Raw genomic sequence first — 22,273 nt, 5'->3', positions numbered from 1 at the left:
AAGGCACAGGTTCAGACTGATTTGCATATAGCCATGTCTGAACTGGGGTGGCAGAGTGGGCTAAAGAACGGTGACAGATTAAACCCAGATCTTTTGACTGGGTGTGAGTGTTTGATTGGTTCAGATGCTCCGTCCATTACCACCCCCTTTTGTACCGCTTTTGGCCGCCATAAGTGTGGCAGGGTATGCTCAGACTGAGTCCCTTGCTCACTTTGCCACTGGATTCAAGCAAGCTGGGCTGAAGACGGCTGGAATGCCAGAAACCGGTCCTCGGAAGCTTGTTTCCGGTCCAGGGAAGGCATGGCTTGGGAGTTCGAGCAGGACTGTTCCCATGAGGCACAGAGTCAGACTGATTTGCATATAGCCATGTCTGAACTGGGGTGGAAGAGTGGGCTAAAGAAAGGTGATGGATTAAATCCAGATCTTTTGACTGGGTGTGAGTGTTTGATTGGTTCAGATGCTCCGTCCATTACCAACCCCTTTTGTACCGCTTTTGGCCGCCATAAGTGTGGCAGGGTATGCTCAGACCTGAGTCCCTTGCTCACTTTGCCACTGGATTCAAGCAAGCTGGGCTGAAGACGGCTGGAATGCCAGAAACCGGTCCTCGGAACCTTGTTTCCGGTCCAGGGAAGGCATGGCTTGGCAGTTCGGGCTGGACTGTTCCCATGAGGCACAAGGTCAGACTGATTTGCATATAGCCATGTCTGAACTGGGGTGGCAGAGTGGGCTAAAGAACGGTGATGGATTAAACCCAGATCTTTTGACTGGGTGTGAGTTTTTGATTGGTTCAGATGCTCCGTCCATTACCACCTCCTTTTGTACCGCTTTTGGCCGCCATAAGTATGGCAGTGTATGCTCAGACGTGAGTCCCTTGCTCACTTTGCCACTGTATTCAAGCAAGCTGGGCTGAAGTCGGCTGGAATGCCAGAAACCGGTCCTCAGAAGCTTGTTTCCGGTCCAGGAAAGGCATGGCTTGGCACTTTGGGCTGGACTGTTCCCATGAGGCACAGGGTCAGACTGATTTGCATATAGCCATGTGTGAACTGGGGTGGCAGATTGCGCTAAAGAACGGTGATGGATTAAACCCAGATATTTTGACTGGGTGTGAGTGGTTGATTGGTTCAGATGCTCCATCCATTACCACCCCCTTTTGTACCGCTTTTGGCCGCCATAAGTGTGGCAGGGTATGCTCAGACGTGAGTCCCTTGCTCACTTTGCCACTGGATTTAAGCAAGCCGGGCTGAAAACGGCTGGAATGCCAGAAACCAGTCCTCAGAAGCTTGTTTCCGGTCCAGGGAAGGAATGGCTTGGCAGTTCGGGCTGGACTGTTCCCATGAGGCACAGGGTCAGACTGATTTGTATATAGCCATGTCTGAACTGGGGTGGCAGAGTGGGCTAAAGAACGGTGATGGATTAAACCCAGATCTTTTGACTGGGTGTGAGTGTTTGATTTGTTCAGATGCTCCGTCCATTACCACCCCCTTTTGTACCGCTTTTGGCCACCATAAGTGTGGCAGGGTATGCTCAGACGTGAGTCCCTTGCTCACTTTGCCACTGGATTCATGCAAGCCGGGCTGAAGACGGAGGATGGCTGGAATGCCAGAAACCGGTTCTCGGAAGCTTGTTTCCGGTCCAGGGAAGGCATGGCTTGGCAGTTCGGGCTGGACTGTTCCCATGAGGCACAGGGTCAGACTGATTTGCATATAGCCATGTCTGAACTGGGGTGGCAGAGTGGGCTAAAGAACGGTGATGGATTAAACCCAGCTCTTTTGACTGGGTGTGAGTGTTTGATTGGTTCAGATGCTCCGTCCATTACCACCCCCTTTTGTACCGCACATATTAGTATCTATGGCGCATTCCCACTCTCTCCATTTGACACTTCACAGCTATTTGTCTTGCTGCATTGCACTGCATCAAATGTTAATAAATCTGTCCCTGAATGAGCACCACAGATGATCCTTAGTGGTAAGCTAGACCACAGATTTAGTCGTCATATCAGGAGCAATGTACCCTAGCAAACCAGATTCAGGAATAAGAGAAAGTGGTAACTGTAAAAAGACAGCATCTAAAGAATAATGTGAAGCACTGATTTAACACCTTAAGTGCTGTGCCTATTCCAACGGCCGCCGGCACCACTACCTTGGGAGTGCTGCCGTTGGCCATTGGACGTTCCACTGCACCTGCGCAATGGAACGTCCAGCACTGGAGCTGGACGTTCCATAGCTGCTAAGGTGTTAAAGTGGACCCAAATGTTTTGAAAAGGATTATAATGGATTTTGAAAATAATTGAAAACTTTATAGCATCCATGAACAATAATTTTCAGTTCTATTAAGGACCTGGGAACAAGGATTGTGCATTCGTGTTCTCACCTTAATTGAATAGCATTTACGTAACACCAATAAACATTTCACAAAATGGAAAAGAAAACAAAGTGCCTATGATTTTTCGCTAAAAAACTGCAAATCTCATGACAGGGTAGCAACAAATAGCATATGTGAGAATTTGGGTTGTTGCTTGACTGGGGTGTGAGTCTTGATCATGCAACAACAGCAATCCATGTCAGGGTGAGGCACAAGCCCACGTAAATCAACCTGTGCTCTATCCTCTGGTAGCTTGGCCCAGGGCAGTCGGGCTTAACTTATAGGCAATGTGTAAATCATTTGTGCAACACCTCAAACAGTAAAAAAGTGGAAATATCACGAATAAAGGATCCCACACCACATTAGACAATAATAATTTTCTTTAATAAATAAAACAGAACCAAAATGACAAAACTCCAATCAGGAGAACCACAGATATCCAGTTTTAAAGATTTAGGTTAAAATAGCACCAAAAAGCACAAAGCGCCAACTGTGGATAGCTGGTCGTGCTGGATTGTGAAAAAGTCACAAGTTCAGGCCAACCACAATGGAGCGCATGATGGCTACAGGGACCCGTGTTGGTCCCCTGAGCATGGTACCTTAAATCGAGGTTCACAGAGCATTGTGAGGATCCGTGTTGAAGATGTGTTGCGCAGCTGAATGATACGTTGGGTCTGAGATGTGGAGAGGCTATGATGTGAAGACCTGCTTTGTTGTTGAGGATCACATTGATAGGGTTTGTGATGCTAAGTCTAGCGTTGAGGATGCGACACGCAGTCGGGCTATGCGTTGGTTTTGAAGTGCTGCAAGGCTACAATACGGAGTCCGTGGTCATCATCAAGCACCAAGGATGCGTCACGCAGTCGGGGCTATGCGGCAGTACTGAAAACCTGTGATGCATTTCAGATCTTTGCAATGGGTCCAAAGCGCTTAGCAGTGGCACTGCTACGGTTCTGTTCAGGTTTGTGCCAAACAGCAGAGGAGATGCATCAGTTCTGCTGCATCGACAGAGGCTGGCAGAGCACCTTGAGCTCAATTCCAAGGATACAGGACTGAGCTGACATCACTTGGGAGGGTTGACCCTCAGATGGCTTAGTCCAGGTGCAGGTGAAAGGTCGCTGCAAGTCTGTTATGTCCTTGAGGCTTCAGATCAGGAGGCAGGCCAACTAGCCCTTGGAGTCACTCTAGGCTCGGGTTCAAGAGTTGCTGGTCCAGTTCTTCTCACCCAAGCAAGAGGGCAGCAGGTCAGCACATCAGGTCAGGAGTTCCTTCAGAGCAGCAGTCCAGCAGAGTGGCCTTCCTGGTAGTTGCACAGCAGTGCAGTCCTTCTTCTTGGTTGGGTATCCATCGGTCCAGAAGTGTACTCAACAGTTGGTTTCCACTTTGTATACCCTGTTGCCTTGGCTCTAGAAGGTGAGAAAAGCTTCTAGACAATGGCTTTGAAGAGCATAGAATCTCCCATCTCTCCTGCCCTGGCTCCAAGTGGTTGCAGTAACAATTGAGGGTTGGAAGGCCCTTTGTGTGAAGGCAGAGAAAGTGGGGCTGTGCCATCCTGTCAGCTGATGGCCCTTCCAGGCACACCTAAGCCCTCTATTGTTTCACTGTCTAGGAGGAATTCCCAAAGACTAACTGTCAGTTACACTCGTTCATGTGTCCCAAGAAAGTCTGCATGAACAAAAGGGCTTAGGGCAAAAAAAATGGCAACTTTCTAAAAGTGCCATTTTCAAAATTGTAACTTAAAGTCCGACTTCACCATGAAATAGGATTTTAATGACCAATTCCCGGGACACCAAACATGAAATAGTAACCTCGCCCCATTTGGAAATTACACGTATATTCTGTAATAAAGTTACTTCAATGCTATCCTATGGGAGAAGTAGGCAACATAGTAGATACAATGAATTTGTGAGTTTTTCACAACCAGAACAAGTAGAACTTAAAAGTACTTGCCCAACCTTTTAATTACACATCACCCTGCCCTATAGGCAACCTTGGGCTTACCTTACGGGTGACCTATATGCAATGAAAGGGGAGTTTAAGGCTTGGCAAGAGGGCTTAAATGCCAAGTTAACAAAGTAGTTTAAAACTTCATTCCGACTGCAATGGCAGGCCTGGGACATGTTTTAAATTTCAATTTAAGTGGGTGGCACAATAGGTGCTGCAGGCCAATTGATAGGACTTAATTTACAGGTCCTGGGTATATGGAATACCACTCTAAAAAGGATGTATTACATCATTTAGATATAAGACTATTTAATCATGCTTTTGGGGAGTGAGCACAGACATGTTAAGACTGGATAGCAGTAGTAAAGTGCAAAGAGTCCTCGGGTCAATAGAAATGAGTTCAGCAAAGGAGGTAATACTACCCTAAGGCTGACAGGTCTAACAGTATGCCACACAATAGTATATAGTCTCAGAACTCCTTCCAGGGGTTAGCGAATGAAAAGATAAAACAAGCCAAATTAAAGATAATAAAATAACTTACATATTATGTAAATGTAAATGTAAATGTATAGGCATTTATATAGATTTATATTTATTATAGAACTAATTAAAATAGCTATGTACTCCTACAATAAATGCAATATTTAAAACTATGAAGGCTAAGCATAGAGCCAGGCTCTCTAAGGAACAAAAAAACAAAAATATGGTATAGTGACAAGAGGAAAGTAAAATCACCAATTCACATTCTACCAGGCACTTCATTGATTTCTGTGAAATACAATGTCAATGCCTATTATGAGTTAGTGAATAAGTTTCCTTCTTTTTATAATGCACAAGGAAGACTTAAGACAATGAAAATGCACCTTTACACAAATGACGACGTCCATCCTGTTGGTCAATGACATCATGGAATTGTGTTTCATTTACAAGAGGCTGTTGAGAAAGAAATTGAGATATTATTAAGACATGAGATCATCGAGTGACGCCATATCTATCACATATAGTGGTAGTGCCCAAAAAGGACAGTGGAGGTGAACTAGGCAACAGAAGGAGATTGACATCCAAATTTGCACATTGCTCACATGATTACACAGCTGAATGGAGCTAAAGTCTTTTTCCACCTTGATTTGAACAAAGGGTATAATCAACTTGTACTGAAAGAAAAGTGCAGGTACATTACCATCTTTTTGACTCATGCTGTGTTGTTTAGATATAAGAGGCTACGTTTCAGTGTGTCATCAGCTGCAAAGCTCTTTCAGGATGTCAACCATCGCATAATACAGCCCATCACAAATGCTTTCATTTACAGTGATGACATACTAATTTTAGGACCAACCCAAAGGAACATGATAAAGCCCTTACACAAGTGTGTTGTATACTTGCTGATGCGGGTCTCACTTTAAATGCAGAAAAGTGTGATTTTCATAAAACAAAGCTCAAGATTTTTAGTCATACCTTTTCTGATAGGATAATGACATTAGATCAAATAAAGTGCAGGCCTTGTTATCCCATTCTTGTCCACTAAATGTAACTATTCTGCAATTACTGTTCAAGGTATATACATGACTTTGCCACTGTGGGTGCCTCACTGAGAGATTTAAATAAATAAAATGCACCATTTCGATGGTCACATGATTGTGAACTTAGCTTCAAGAAAATCAAACATGCAACCGAGAACGCCACTGAAATGGCAAAGTTTGATCTGAAATTGCAGATGGAGATTGTTGTTCATGTGAGCCCAGTGTGGTTGGGTGCCATTCTTGCCCATCACATTTCTCATCCCAATGCCCCACTGTCAGGTCCATGCCGGGCTCCATAAAGAGATCACTCCCTGTCCCTACTGTTCAGAGAAGATTTTCTGTTTGGCAACCATTTCCACTCTGGGGCTCCATTCAGAAATTAGTTCATGTCCGCAGTCAGAGTGAGGATTAGTTGCGCTTCCTGATTGTGCCACCGCTTGGTTGGGTTAGCGCTCTAGTCTTTCGTATCAGTCCACCATTTCCTTATCCCGCGCGTTCTATGTGGCGCACTTCAACTGTTCTATCCAGGCAGTTCGACGCCCTGATTTTGGCTCCCGTCAAATCACCGCGTAAATTCCTAGTTTTGCCCGTTTCCCGGTCAGTATCCTCAGAGACTTCATCTTGGGACTTAGGGAGCGTGTTCGTTCCCCTTTCAGTTTGATTCCAGCATTCCAGAACATTAGCCGCAGCCCCGCTTGCCAGTGTTCGGCGGTGACAGCTTCGTTCTTGTCAGCGGCTTTCTCAGAGAACTGTTCCAGCTTGGCAAGTAATTCTTCCGCACCTCCTCTGCCTTACGCGGTAAGAATATTCAATCCTCAAAGACTTTTGGTGAAGCATTCCTAGTCCAGTGCAATTGGGTTTCTTCTGCGTCAGAGTTTTCTTGGTCAAAAGTGAAGTTTGGTTTCCTATAGAACTGTCAAATTGCAAGGACATATTCAGCGCTTCTGAAAAGACACTTCGGAGTTTCAGTCCGCTTCAGTGTGATTCAACAAGTAAATGAGAGTATATATTATATGCATATGGTAATACTGTTGGCTACCACCTCTACTCTTCTCATCACTACATTCCACCAATCAACACAAACAACTACAAGAGCCCTCAATCTCCCTTATGAACGTTTTGGGCTCCACAAGAGAGCGGCAATTTCCACATAGAATCAGGTATGAGAGAAGTGAGTTGAGGGCGTGTGTGATGGTGATGTTCCCAAGAAAGGTTTGAACGTTAGTAATGATCTTTTAACTGTTGCAGGTGTTCCCCAGCTACTCCTTCCAGAGGTAGTGACGAAGACACCAGTGTGGAAGCCTCTCTTTGTTGTTTGTTATCCACTTCCCCTTTCCCTTCCATTCCTGGGCTTGGAGCAATCCGGGTGCAGGGGTGTTTGGGAATTAGGAAATAATCATCGTAGAAGCCTTGGCCACTCGTTCCCATGGAAACCAGGACAATTCAGGTACTGCTTCTGACAGATTGAAGTGCCTCTATTACCTTCCGTCCGGGCGAGATGGCAGAAGGATTGGATGTCAAGGCCTTGGCTTCAGTGTTAGAGGGACTACAGAAACAGTTGAGTGAGACTAGGGAGGAAGTTAGGAAATCTAATCAGGAGGCTAGTTATCTGCGTCAGAGAATAGATGAGCTCGCTGAGAGTCCGCGTCCCAATTTTGGGAGTATTAAGTCATCAGCCTTTGGTTCCACGCCTTCTTCCTCCTCCTCTACAGAGTTAACCACACAGGTAGTGCACGCAATGTCCCCTACTATCCCATTGGCCCCTCCCGAGAGATTTCAAGGAGACCCCCATAAGGCCCAAATTTTCCTTACTCAGTGTTCGTTACACTTCCTTCGTAAGTCCATTTTGTTTAAGGAGGATCAGTCTAAAGTGGCGTTTGTGCTGTCCTACCTGAGCGGAGATGCAGCAGCGTGGTCATTGCCCCTGGTGGCTAGCAACGATCCTGTGTTGTATAAATTTGAAGAATTCAAGGCCGAATTCGTGCGAATCTTTGATCGAAGAAATGTCTCACAGACCACAGACAATGAACTTCTAGAGTTGAAGCAAGGGAATCGAGACTTGGTGGCCTATTTGGCACAATTTAATAAATTGATTGTTGAAACTAGTTGGCCCGAGTCTAAGAGGGCGGCCATTTTCTACCGAGGTTTAAAAGATGAGCTGAAGGACGGATTGGCCCAGATTCCCAAAAGACCTACTGATGTATCGGAACTCATAGATTTAGTATTACAGATAGATCAACGGCTGGCAGAAAGACGAAGTGAACGTCGGAAGGATGTCCGAACACTCCCACCACGATTTGATCGGTCGAGGACGGAGTTTGCTAAGAACCATAAAGGCCAAAGCCAAGAAGAACCTATGCAGGTGGGAACGATTCGAGGTCCTCTTACCCAGGAGGAAAGAGAAAAGAGACGTCAAGGCAGGTTGAGCATGTATTGTGGTCAGTCAGGCCATTTTGTTAAGGAATGTCAGAAGAGATCAAAGGCCAGCACGTGGGTGAAAGACCGGCTCCACCAGTAGACGGAGTTGCACTGGTGGGAGCGAGTGATGAGCCAACTCCAAAGCCACAACTTTTAGCTAATACCTTGCAATCAGCAGCCCCGCATCTGAATTTGACATGTAGAATTGTGTTTGGGAAGACTCAGATGGAGGAAGTTTTCGTGATGGTAGATTCGGGGGCTACTGGGAATTTCTGTGACATCCAGTTTGCCAAATCTTTAGGAATACAATTTGAAAAGAAGTTAAAACCAGAACCTGTGCGAGCAGTGGATGGCACCAATTTGTCTTCGGGGCCAATAGCTTATGACACTGAACTGATAACCGTAGTGGGACCAGGAGAGCATCGGAGCTTCATTTGATTTAATCTCATTGATGCTCCTCAATTTCAACTAATATTGGGTCTGCCCTGGCTCACTGAGCATAACCCCAGGATTGATTGGTCTCGACGTTCAGTTGAAATGAACTCAGATTTTTGTCTAGAGCATTGTTTCCAGTCCTCACCAGCGAATACCAGTTCCACGTTGTCACAAAATTTGGCCAATCAAGTTCAAATGGTTTGCGCCTTGGAGGCTCCAGAGATTCCAGAAGAATATCAGGATTTGAAAGAAGTATTCAATGAGAAAGAAGCTCAGAAATTGCCACCTCATCGAGAATATGACTGTCGGATTGAATTAGAGCCAGGAGTTTCTCTACCATGCAGCCGAATCTATGCACTATCGGAACCCGAGAACATCCATTTGAAGGACTACATAGAACAAAATTTAACCAATGGCTTCATCCGCCCCTCCCAGTCTCCTGTGTCTTCGCCCCTCTTCTTCATCCCGAAGAAGGATGGGACCTTGAGAACTTGCATTGATTATAGAGCCTTGAACCTTGCCACCAAAAAGAATCGTTATCCTCTACCCCTCATTTCGGAACTTCTGGATCAGGTTAAGGATGCATGTGTGTATACTAAGTTGGACTTACGAGGGGCATATCATTTGGTGCGCATGGCTGAAGGAGAAGAATGGAAAACGTCCTTCCGGACTAGGTTGGGTTTGTACGAATACCAAGTGATGCCCTTTGGGCTTTGTAACGCCCCAGCTGCTTTCCAGCATTTTGTGAATGACGTGCTTCGAGAGTTTTTGGACCGCTTTGCGGTGGTTTACATCGATGATATCCTCATTTATTCCAACAGTCGAGAGGAACACGTTAGCCATGTACGAGCTATTTTGGAACGGCTGCTGGAGAACCATCTGTTTTTCAAGCTGGAGAAGTGTGTCTTTCATTCCTCCAGGGTGGGATTCTTGGGCTTCGTTTTATCCCCGGAAGGAGTATCCATGGATGATTCCAAGTTACAGGCAATCAAGTCTTGGCCAGCGCCAAGGTCAGTAAAGGAGATACAAAGTTTTTGGGGATTTGCCAATTTTTATAGGCGTTTCATTCTGAATTTCTCTGAAAAGGTGAGCCCTATTACCCGCCTTCTAAAAAAGAATGTAAGATTCAGCTGGGAACGTGAATCGGAGGAGGCCTTTCAACAGTTAAAGGAAGCATTCGTTACAGCTTGAGTTCTGCAACATCCTAACTTGAATGAACCCTTCTTCAGTGAAGCTGACGCATCCAATTTGGCAATAGGAGGAATTCTGTCTCAACGTCAGAAGGACACCGGTCAACTTTATCCAGTGGCATACCATTCTCGAAAACTTACCCCTGCTGAGGTCAACTACTCTATTGCTGATAAAGAGCTTTTGGCAGTCAAGGAGGCATTCAAAGTGTGGAGACACTACTTGTTGGGAGCGAAACATGTAGTCACATTCTTCACTGATCATCGAAATTTGCAATTCCTAAAATCAGCTCGCACGTTAACTCCTAGGCAACTGCGCTGGTCACTCTTTTTTGCAGACTATGATTTTGTTTTAACTTGTAAGCCAGGATCTTCAAATGGAAAAGCTGACGCTCTTTCGCGTTTGAGTATGGGAGAAGAAGCCAAAACTAAGGTGGAGGGATTTATCATTCCTAAGGGAAAAATTGTTGCCATAGCCGTTGAAAATAAATTGGAGACTCGGATTAAAGAAGAATTTGCTAAAACAGAATTTTCCAAATGGGAATTGGAAGGTCCAGATTGCAGTGTAAGAGATGGGAAACCATTTTTGCAAGAGAAAATGTTTGTTCCCTGTGAGGAGTTGCAACTTGAAGTCATTCAGCAATTTCATGACCATCCTTTAGCAGGTCATAGAGGAGCCAAGAAGACTTTGGAGTTAATTAAGAGAATTTTCCTCTGGCCAGGCATGGACGCTCAGGTGAGGCAGCACATCGCCACTTGTGAACCGTGTGTTAAGGGCAAGAGTTTGAGACAATCCCCGCAGGGCCTTTTAATGCCTTTACCAGTAGCTCCATCCCCCTGGCACACAGTCTCCATGGACTTCATTGTCGACTTGCCTACTAGTCAGGGTTATTCAGTCATTTGGGTGGTGGTGGATCAGTTTACAAAAATTAGTCATTTCGTCCCTTTGAAGGCGCTCCCCACAGCATCCCAGTTAGCTACACTATTCATACAACACATTGTCAAACTGCATGGGGTTCCTAAAGTGGTTAGCTCAGTTCGGGGACCTCAATTTGTTTCTCGATTTTGGAGGTCCTTTCTTGAGGGTTTAGGAGTCGACTCTCGTTTGTCCACCAGTTTCCACCCAGAAACGGATGGACAGACGGAACGAGTAAACCAGGACTTAGAACAATATCTCCGGTTATATTTGATGGATCAGGAGGGGGAATGGCCCTCTTTGTTGAGTACTGCGGAGTTTGCCTACAACAATGCAGTCCATTCTTCTACAGGTTTTTCTCCATTCTTCCTGAACTCTGGTCGTCATCCCAACATGCTAGTGGGTCAGGTGGATGTTGAGGTCCCTGCTGCGGGGGAGGTGATACAAGAGTTACAGAAATCCTATCAGGTAGCCTCTTCCAATCTCAAGAAGGCAAAAGATGCTTACAAGGTGCAGGCAGATAAGAAGAGAAGAGTGAGTCCCATGTATGAGTCTGGAGAAAAAGTTTGGATTTCCACTCGACACATGCGGTTGAGGGGGAATCGGAAGTTCCAACCCAGGTTTGTGGGTCCCTACCCTGTGGTTCGAATGGTTAATCCGGTGAGTGTCAGGGTAGCTCTCCCAAAGTCCTTGAAGATCCACCCAACTTTTCATGTTTCGCTGATTAAAAGAAACCCTCCAAACTTCAGACATGTCCAACCACCAGCTCCAATCCAAGTGCAGAGTTCAGAAGAGTTTGAGGTCAAAATAATTTTAGATTCTAAGCTTAAAAGAGGGAAAATCTTTTATCTAGTGGACTGGAAGGGTTATGGCCCGGAGGAAAGGTCATGGGAAGCTAGCAGTAATGTTCATGCTCCCAGATTGGTCACAGAATTCCATAAGACTCATCCTCTGAAACCCAGGGAGGGGGCTTTGGTGGGGGGTACTGTCAGGTCCATGCCGGGCTCCATAAAGAGATCACTCCCTGTCCCTACTGTTCAGAGAAGATTTTCTGTTTGGCAACCATTTCCACTCTGGGGCTCCATTCAGAAATTAGTTCATGTCCGCAGTCAGAGTGAGGATTAGTTGCGCTTCCTGATTGTGCCACCGCTTGGTTGGGTTAGTGCTCTAGTCTTTCGTATCAGTCCGCCATTTCCTTATCCCGCGCGTTCTATGTGGCACACTTCAACTGTTCTATCCAGGCAGTTCGACGCCCTGATTTTGGCTCCCGTCAAATCACCGCGTAAATTCCTAGTTTTGCCCATTTCCCGGTCAGTATCCTCAGAGACTTCATCTTGGGACTTAGGGAGCGTGTTCGTTCCCCTTTCAGTTTGATTCCAGCATTCCAGAACATTAGCCGCAGCCCCGCTTGCCAGTGTTCGGCGGTGACAGCTTTGTTCTTGTCAGCGGCTTTCTCAGAGAACTGTTCCAGCTTGGCAAGTAATTCTTCCGCACCTCCTCTGCCTTACGCGGTAAGAATATTCAATCCTCAAAGACTTTTGGTGAAGCATTCCTAGTCCAGTGCAATTGGGTTTCTTCTGCGTCAGAGTTTTCTTGGTCAAAAGTGAAGTTTGGTTTCCTATAGAACTGTCAAATTGCAAGGACATATTCAGCGCTTCTGAAAAGACACTTCGGAGTTTCAGTCCGCTTCAGTGTGATTCAACAAGTAAATGAGAGTATATATTATATGCATTTGGTAATACTGATGTCTACCACCTCTACTCTTCTCATCACTACATTCCACCAATCAACACAAACAACTACAAGAGTCCTCAATCTCCCTTATGAACGTTTTGGGCTCCACAAGAGAGCGGCAATTTCCACATAGAATCAGGTATGAGAGAAGTGAGCTGAGGACGTGTGTGATGGTGATGTTCCCAAGAAAGGTTTGAACGTTAGTAATGATCTTTTAACTGTTGCAGGTGTTCCCCAGCTACTCCTTCCAGAGGTAGTGACGAAGACACCAGTGTGGAAGCCTCTCTTTGTTGTTTGTTATCCACTTCCCCTTTCCCTTCCATTCCTGGGCTTGGAGCAATCCGGGTGCAGGGGTGTTTGGGAATTAGGAAATAATCATCGTAGAAGCCTTGGCCACTCGTTCCCACGGAAACCAGGACAATTCAGGTACTGCTTCTGACAGATTGAAGTGCCTCTATTACCTTCCGTCCGGGCGAGATGGCAGAAGGATTGAATGTCAAGGCCTTGGCTTCAGTGTTAGAGGGACTACAGAAACAGTTGAGTGAGACTAGGGAGGAAGTTAGGAAATCTAATCAGGATGCTAGTTATCTGCGTCAGAGAATAGATGAGCTCGCTGAGAGTCCGCGTCCCAATTTTGGGAGTATTAAGTCATCAGCCTTTGGTTACACGCCTTCTTCCTCCTCCTCTACAGAGTTAACCACACAGGTAGTGCACGCAATGTCCCCTACTATCCCATTGGCCCCTCCCGAGAGATTTCAAGGAGACCCCCATAAGGCCCAAATTTTCCTTACTCAGTGTTCGTTACACTTCCTTTGTAAGCCCATTTTGTTTAAGGAGGATCAGTCTAAAGTGGCGTTCGTGCTGTCCTACCTGAGCGGAGATGCAGCAGCGTGGTCATTGCCCCTGGTGGCTAGCAACGATCCTGTGTTGTATAAATTTGAAGAATTCAAGGCCGAATTCGTGCGAATCTTTGATCGAAGAAATGTCTCACAGACCACAGACAATGAACTTCTAGAGTTGAAGCAAGGGAATCGAGACTTGGTGGGCTATTTGGCACAATTTAATAAATTGATTGTTGAAACTAGTTGGCCCGAGTCTAAGAGGGCAGCCATTTTCTACCGAGGTTTAAAAGATGAGCTGAAGGACGGATTGGCCCAGATTCCCAAAAGACCTACTGATGTATCGGAACTCATAGATTTAGTATTACAGATAGATCAACGGCTGGCAGAAAGACGAAGTGAACGTCGGAAGGATGTCCGAACACTCCCACCACGATTTGATCGGTCGAGGACGGAGTTTACTAAGAACCACGAAGGCCAAAGCCAAGAAGAACCTATGCAGGTGGGAACGATTCGAGGTCCTCTTACCCAGGAGGAAAGAGAAAAGAGACGTCAAGGCAGGTTGAGCATGTATTGTGGTCAGTCAGGCCATTTTGTTAAGGAATGTCCGAAGAGATCAAAGGCCAGCACGTGGGTAAAAGACCGGCTCCACCAGTATACGGAGTTGCACTGGTGGGAGCGAGTGATGAGCCAACTCCAAAGCCACAACTTTTAGCTAATACCTTGCAATCAGCAGACCCGCATCTGAATTTGACATGTAGAATTGTGTTTGGGAAGACTCAGATGGAGGAAGTTTTCGTGATGGTAGATTCGGGGGCTACTGGGAATTTCTGTGACATCCAGTTTGCCAAATCTTTAGGAATACAATTTGAAAAGAAGTTAAAACCAGAACCTGTGCGAGCAGTGGATGGCACCAATTTGTCTTTGGGGCCAATAGCTTATGACACTGAACTGATAACCGTAGTGGGACCAGGAGAGCATCGGAGCTTCATTTGATTTAATCTCATTGATGCTCCTCAATTTCAACTAATATTGGGTCTGCCCTGGCTCACTGAGCATAACCCCAGGATTGATTGGTCTCGACGTTCAGTTGAAATGAACTCAGATTTTTGTCTAGAGCATTGTTTCCAGTCCTCACCAGCGAATACCAGTTCCACGTTGTCACAAAATTTGGCCAATCAAGTTCAAATGGTTTGCGCCTTGGAGGCTCCAGAGATTCCAGAAGAATATCAGGATTTGAAAGAAGTATTCAATGAGAAAGAAGCTCGGAAATTGCCACCTCATCGAGAATATGACTGTCGGATTGAATTAGAGCCAGGAGTTTCTCTACCATGCAGCCGAATCTATGCACTATCGGAACCCGAGAACATCCATTTGAAGGACTACATAGAACAAAATTTAGCCAATGGCTTCATCCGCCCCTCCCAGTCTCCTGTGTCTTCGCCCCTCTTCTTCATCCCGAAGAAGGATGGGACCTTGAGAACTTGCATTGATTATAGAGCCTTGAACCTTGCCACCAAAAAGAATCGTTATCCTCTACCCCTCATTTCGGAACTTCTGGATCAGGTTAAGGATGCATGTGTGTATACTAAGTTGGACTTACGAGGGGCATATCATTTGGTGCGCATGGCTGAAGGAGAAGAATGGAAAACGTCCTTCCGGACTAAGTTGGGTTTGTACGAATACCAAGTGATGCCCTTTGGGCTTTGTAACGCCCCAGCTGCTTTCCAGCATTTTGTGAATGATGTGCTTCGAGAGTTTTTGGACCGCTTTGCGGTGGTTTACATCGATGATATCCTCATTTATTCCAACAGTCGAGAGGAACACGTTAGCCATGTACGAGCTATTTTGGAACGGCTGCTGGAGAACCATCAGTTTTTCAAGCTGGAGAAGTGTGTCTTTCATTCCTCCAGGGTGGAATTCTTGGGCTTCGTTTTATCCCCGGAAGGAGTATCCATGGATGATTCCAAGTTACAGGCAATCAAGTCTTGGCCAGCGCCAAGGTCAGTAAAGGAGATACAAAGTTTTTTGGGATTCGCCAATTTTTATAGGCGTTTCATTCTGAATTTCTCTGAAAAGGTGAGCCCTATTACCCGCCTTCTAAAAAAGAAGGTAAGATTCAGCTGGGAACGTGAATCGGAGGAGGCCTTTCAACAGTTAAAGGAAGCATTCGTTACAGCTTGAGTTCTGCAACATCCTAACTTGAATGAACCCTTCTTCAGTGAAGCTGACGCATCCAATTTGGCAATAGGAGGAATTCTGTCTCAACGTCAGAAGGACACCGGTCAACTTCATCCAGTGGCATACCATTCTCGAAAACTTACCCCTGCTGAGGTCAACTACTCTATTGCTGATAAAGAGCTTTTGGCAGTCAAGGAGGCATTCAAAGTGTGGAGACACTACTTGTTGGGAGCGAAACATGTAGTCACAGTCTTCACTGATCATCGAAATTTGAAATTCCTAAAATCAGCTCGCACGTTAACTCCTAGGCAACTGCGCTGGTCACTCTTTTTTGCAGACTATGATTTTGTTTTAACTTGTAAGCCAGGATCTTCAAATGGAAAAGCTGACGCTCTTTCGCGTTTGAGTATGGGAGAAGAAGCCAAAACTAAGGTGGAGGGATTTATCATTCCTAAGGGAAAAATTGTTGCCATAGCCGTTGAAAATAAATTGGAGACTCGGATTAAAGAAGAATTTGCTAAAACAGAATTTTCCAAATGGGAATTGGAAGGTCCAGATTGCAGTGTAAGAGATGGGAAACCATTTTTGCAAGAGAAAATGTTTGTTCCCTGTGAGGAGTTGCAACTTGAAGTCATTCAGCAATTTCATGACCATCCTTTAGCAGGTCATAGAGGAGCCAAGAAGACTTTGGAGTTAATTAAGAGAATTTTCCTCTGGCCAGGCATGGACGCTCAGGTGAGGCAGTACATCGCCACTTGTGAACCGTGTGTTAAGGGCAAGAGTTTGAGACAATCCCCGGAGGGCCTTTTAATGCCTTTACCAGTAGCTCCATCCCCCTGGCACACAGTCTCCATGGACTTCATTGTCGACTTGCCTACTAGTCAGGGTTATTCAGTCATTTGGGTGGTGGTGGATCAGTTTACAAAAATTAGTCATTTCGTCCCTTTGAAGGCGCTCCCCACAGCATCCCAGTTAGCTACACTATTCATACAACACATTGTCAAACTGCATGGGGTTCCTAAAGTGGTTAGCTCAATTCGGGGACCTCAATTTGTTTCTCGATTTTGGAGGTCCTTTCTTGAGGGTTTAGGAATCGACTCTCGTTTGTCCACCAGTTTCCACCCAGAAACGGATGGACAGACGGAACGAGTAAACCAGGACTTAGAACAATATCTCCGGTTATATTTGATGGATCAGGAGGGGGAATGGCCCTCTTTGTTGAGTACTGCGGAGTTTGCCTACAACAATGCAGTCCATTCTTCTACAGGTTTTTCTCCATTCTTCCTGAACTCTGGTCGTCATCCCAACATGCTAGTGGGTCAGGTGGATGTTGAGGTCCCTGCTGCGGGGGAGGTGATACAAGAGTTACAGAAATCCTATCAGGTAGCCTCTTCCAATCTCAAGAAGGCAAAAGATGCTTACAAGGTGCAGGCAGATAAGAAGAGAAGAGTGAGTCCCATGTATGAGTCTGGAGAAAAAGTTTGGATTTCCACTCGACACATGCGGTTGAGGGGGAATCGGAAGTTCCAACCCAGGTTTGTGGGTCCCTACCCTGTGGTTCGAATGGTTAATCCGGTGAGTGTCAGGGTAGCTCTCCCAAAGTCCTTGAAGATCCACCCAACTTTTCATGTTTCGCTGATTAAAAGAAACCCTCCAAACTTCAGACATGTCCAACCACCAGCTCCAATCCAAGTGCAGAGTTCAGAAGAGTTTGAGGTCAAAAGAATTTTAGATTCTAAGCTTAAAAGAGGGAAAATCTTTTATCTAGTGGACTGGAAGGGTTATGGCCCGGAGGAAAGGTCATGGGAACATAGCAGTAATGTTCATGCTCCCAGATTGGTCACAGAATCCCATAAGACTCATCCTCTGAAACCCAGGGAGGGGGCTTTGGTGGGGGGTACTGTCAGGTCCATGCCGGGCTCCATAAAGAGATCACTCCCTGTCCCTACTGTTCAGAGAAGATTTTCTGTTTGGCAACCATTTCCACTCTGGGGCTACATTCAGAAATTAGTTCATGTCCGCAGTCAGAGTGAGGATTAGTTGCGCTTCCTGATTGTGCCACCGCTTGGTTGGGTTAGCGCTCTAGTCTTTTGTATCAGTCCGCCATTTCCTTATCCCGCGCGTTCTATGTGGCGCACTTCAACTGTTCTATCCAGGCAGTTCGACGCCCTGATTTTGGCTCCCGTCAAATCACCGCGTAAATTCCTAGTTTTGCCCATTTCCCGGTCAGTATCCTCAGAGACTTCATCTTGGGACTTAGGGAGCGTGTTCGTTCCCCTTTCAGTTTGATTCCAGCATTCCTGAACATTAGCCGCAGCCCCGCTTGCAAGTGTTCGGCGGTGACAGCTTCGTTCTTGTCAGCGGCTTTCTCAGAGAACTGTTCCAGCTTGGCAAGTAATTCTTCCGCACCTCCTCTGCCTTACGCGGTAAGAATATTCAATCCTCAAAGACTTTTGGTGAAGCATTCCTAGTCCAGTGCAATTGGGTTTCTTCTGTGTCAGAGTTTTCTTGGTCAAAAGTGAAGTTTGGTTTCCTATAGAACTGTCAAATTGCAAGGACATATTCAGCGCTTCTGAAAAGACACTTCGGAGTTTCAGTCCGCTTCAGTGTGATTCAACAAGTAAATGAGAGTATATATTATATGCATTTGGTAATACTGATGTCTACCACCTCTACTCTTCTCATCACTACATTCCACCAATCAACACAAACAACTACAAGAGTCCTCAATCTCCCTTATGAACGTTTTGGGCTCCACAAGAGAGCGGCAATTTCCACATAGAATCAGGTATGAGAGAAGTGAGCTGAGGGCGTGTGTGATGGTGATGTTCCCAAGAAAGGTTTGAACGTTAGTAATGATCTGTTAACTGTTGCAGGTGTTCCCCAGCTACTCCTTCCAGAGGTAGTGACGAAGACACCAGTGTGGAAGCCTCTCTTTGTTGTTTGTTATCCACTTCCCCTTTCCCTTCCATTCCTGGGCTTGGAGCAATCCGGGTGCAGGGGTGTTTGGGAATTAGGAAATAATCATCGTAGAAGCCTTGGCCACTCGCTCCCACGGAAACCAGGACAATTCAGGTACTGCTTCTGACACCCACAATGCATTGTGGCTTACGCTAGCAGGAGTTTTCCATTGATGGAACATGCCTAGTCACAACCTGAAAAAGAAACCCTCGGTGTGGTGTGGGCTTTTGAAAATTTTCATGTGTTCCTGTATGGGAGGCATTTCACGGTTGTCACCTACCATCAAGCATTGCTCACAATTTTCTGCAATTCAAAAGCCAAGAAGCTCCCTCGAATTGAGAGTTGGGGGTTGTGTCTGCAGGAGTATGATTTTATGATTGCCCATCCTCTGGGAAAATATCAAAATCCTGTGAACTACTTTTCATGTGTACAAATACCGTGTCATGGTATCACTTCAAAAACAGCTGATACTTATGTTAACTTCATAGTGAAATCCAGTACACCTGCTGCCAGATCATTACAATAAATCATTGCTGTCTCAAGCACTGACAGAGATTTGCAAATCCTAAAATACATTAATATCATTCAGTCTTCGAGAAAGTATATTTAACATCTTCATACTTACCTAGAATAGCAGAAATTCAGAAATGTGCAGAAATAACTTTAGTTACCCCAGAAGGCATTGTATTACGAGGCTCGAGAATTGTCGTACCCGAGAGTCTGAGATAAGAATTCAGTGAACTGGCACATGAGGGACATAGTGAAATTGTTGACACTGAATGAGCTCTACTCGACTGAGTCTGGTTCCGTCATCTTGATGAAAGTGTTGAAAAATAATTTAGGGCCTGCCATTTGTTCAACTGCATGTGATCCAAAACTACCCTACATCCACAAAATATGTTGCATCTCCGAAAGCATTCATGGGATAAAATTGCAATTGACTTCTTTGGACCCCTTGAGAATGGACATTTTCTACTAGTCATTGTAGATGAATACTCCTGTTTTCCCCTTTTGGAAGATCTGTCATCAACTACTCATTACAGTTCATTGCAAGATTTGAAAGTATTTTTGCAACATGGGGTTTTTCTTCGATGTTGAAAAGTGGCAAGGATCCGCCTTTCAGTAGTCAAGAATTTAAAGATTTCCTCACTCATCTGAATGTCAAGCATCAGAAAAGCACACCTTTCTGGCCACAAGTGAATGGTGTTGTCAAAACATTTATGAGCAGCCTCAAGGAGACCATTCAGTGTGCTGTGCTGGAAAATCTTGAACTCAAATCCGTTCTTCCATCTACAATTCATATATACATGTCAACTGCCCATTTCACCACATGTAAAAGCCCTACCATCTTAATGTGTGGGACAGCCAAAGGACTCTATTGACATTGATAAGCTTTGCACTACTGATCCTTCTCACAAACGAAAAATGAAGACCTATGCTGATAAACATCACTGTGCTTGGAGCACTGTGTTTAACAGAGGTGACCAAGTCATTGTCAGGCAGAAACAGTAACCCACGTCTAATGCTCCTTATGATGCTGACCCACTGAGGGTTGTAACCTGTAAAGGACACCTGGTGACTGGTCACCATCCTGGAAAGTCCATTACACAAGATTATTCTCATTTCAAGCATCTGCCTCGACCTTTGCCAGCTCCACATGTCAGAAATTAGCCTAATCCTCCTGACAATCCGGAAAACCCAACAACTGCACCAGTGTATTTGTCACCAGTGCCAGTCATGGACAATCTTCCTGTATCCGAACATTCATGAACCTATTTGAGTTCCAAAACTGGCAGCACAGCTACATAACTCAATGAGTCCAATCAAATAATTCCTATTATCCTTATTCTTCTTGTACTCCTTAATTTAATCCATTACTTTTTTCTGCAATTTTTTCGTTATCTTCAATTCATTTTACTCATTTTAGTCCAATAGGAGATGGATCACACAAACACAGGAGGCAGAATGTTTTCCAAATATCACGTATTTTATTAAATTACCCAATGCATTTTGGGAAGAATCCCTTCGTCAGGGGCATCTAAATTACAAAAATTAATATATATGAACAGCATTGTTACACATCAACCTCTGTAATACACTTAATGTGTTCTGTATGATCATTGTATCCATAGTTCGTGCTCAGTTCATAAACTACCATACTAAAACCACAACAATTATTATAAAAACCCTTTGCAACGGTCCCCTCACAAAACCTCCCACATCCTGGTTACCTTCCGATGTTCTATCAGTAGGCCACCTACATTCGACTCGCACCTCTTCCCTTATTTAAACAAAAACGCTTTTCAAATCCCTTACATAATACTGCCTTACTGCGTTTACTGTGACATATGTAGTTGCTCCTTCAAGATATAAAGCAACACAACCTCGCTTGCTGTCCCCTTATATTAAAACAAGCGTGCTCCATGCCATCAGGTTCACACTTTAAAAGTGCACAAGCGCACGTCTTTCTCCCTGTAATGATCCATCTCCTATTGAACTGAAATGAGTAAAATTAATTGAAGATAATGAAAAAATGACAGAAAAAAAGTAATGGATTAAAATATGGAGTACAAGAAGAATAAGGATAATAAGATGTAAGTGATTGGACTCATTGAGGTATATGGCTGTGCTGTCAGTTTGGGAACTCAAATAGGTTCCTAAATGTTTGGTTCATATTGCGGCGTAATTGGGCGGAGCGCTTACCTGGCATGCACGTCTATGAGGTGTAACATGTCAAGTTTCATAACAAATTCAGAGGACGTCGGTATGCATCTCGCAACTCACTTTCTTTATTGCACTTCTCCTGTATCTCCACAGCCTCACATGACAAGATCCAGGCGATTGATTTCAGCACAGAAATGACGTATTGAAGAGTTGTAATGTACATATATATTATTGGTGCTTTTTATTTAACAAAAGCGGAGATGTAGTGTATTGTGAGTTTGAGATGACAGGACTCTTTTGGTCCCTGACAGACTCTGCAGAACACTGATGTATGTGCTTGGGTGCGAGGATAGAATTCATGCTGCAGAATGTTCAGTTAATGGCTACACACCAAGGAATAAAGACATATAATACCAAGCTCCTTGTGAGCCGTGATTATTTGAAGTCTTCCATGTTGATTTTATTTGGGGATAGCATCTGATTGAGGGTAACATATTCAGAGAAGTCTTCCATAATGTTATTGAAGGGTTTTGGTCCTCCATTGATTATATGGTGATATATAAGCAAGGAAGAATCTGCAACTAGTGCCACCTTCCTGCATTTTAATAAGGGGCAGGAGGTTGTATGTGATTTTTGGCAGGCCCTGGACATTATTGACACTCTTCCCCTGATATTGCCTTACATACCTAATCTTAAGATTGAGCATTCTGGTGGGAGTCTTTGATGCTTTTAGAGAAGTCAGATAGCCATGTTTTTGTCATGCAGAAAAGATTTGTGTTTTTTTATTATGTCAGTTCAGCAATTCGTGGGTTGTGAGCATGTGCGGATCTTATGTTGAGTAAAGAGGCAGAAACAAAGATGGTATGTGCTTGATTTGGTGCTTTACATGTGAGCAGATTATTTTTACTAGGTTGTTGCGGTTGGCTCTTCTTCCGGTAAGTGGTTTGTGGAGTGAGCCATTGTGTATATTTTAAATTCCTTTAGGTTGGGCTTGAAAGCACCTGGTAAATTCAGGTGATGGAAGAAGCAATTTGCTGGGACCGATCAGTGGCAGTTGTAAGAATCTTTGTGCTGAGAACTTGAAAATGTCAGTGAACAGATAGTTAAATTAGG

The sequence above is a fragment of the Lissotriton vulgaris genome, chromosome 8 (assembly GCF_964263255.1).
Source record: "Lissotriton vulgaris chromosome 8, aLisVul1.2, whole genome shotgun sequence".
NCBI classification, from domain to species: Eukaryota; Metazoa; Chordata; class Amphibia; order Caudata; family Salamandridae; genus Lissotriton; species Lissotriton vulgaris.
Note: the sequence above shows the minus strand (reverse complement) of the source record.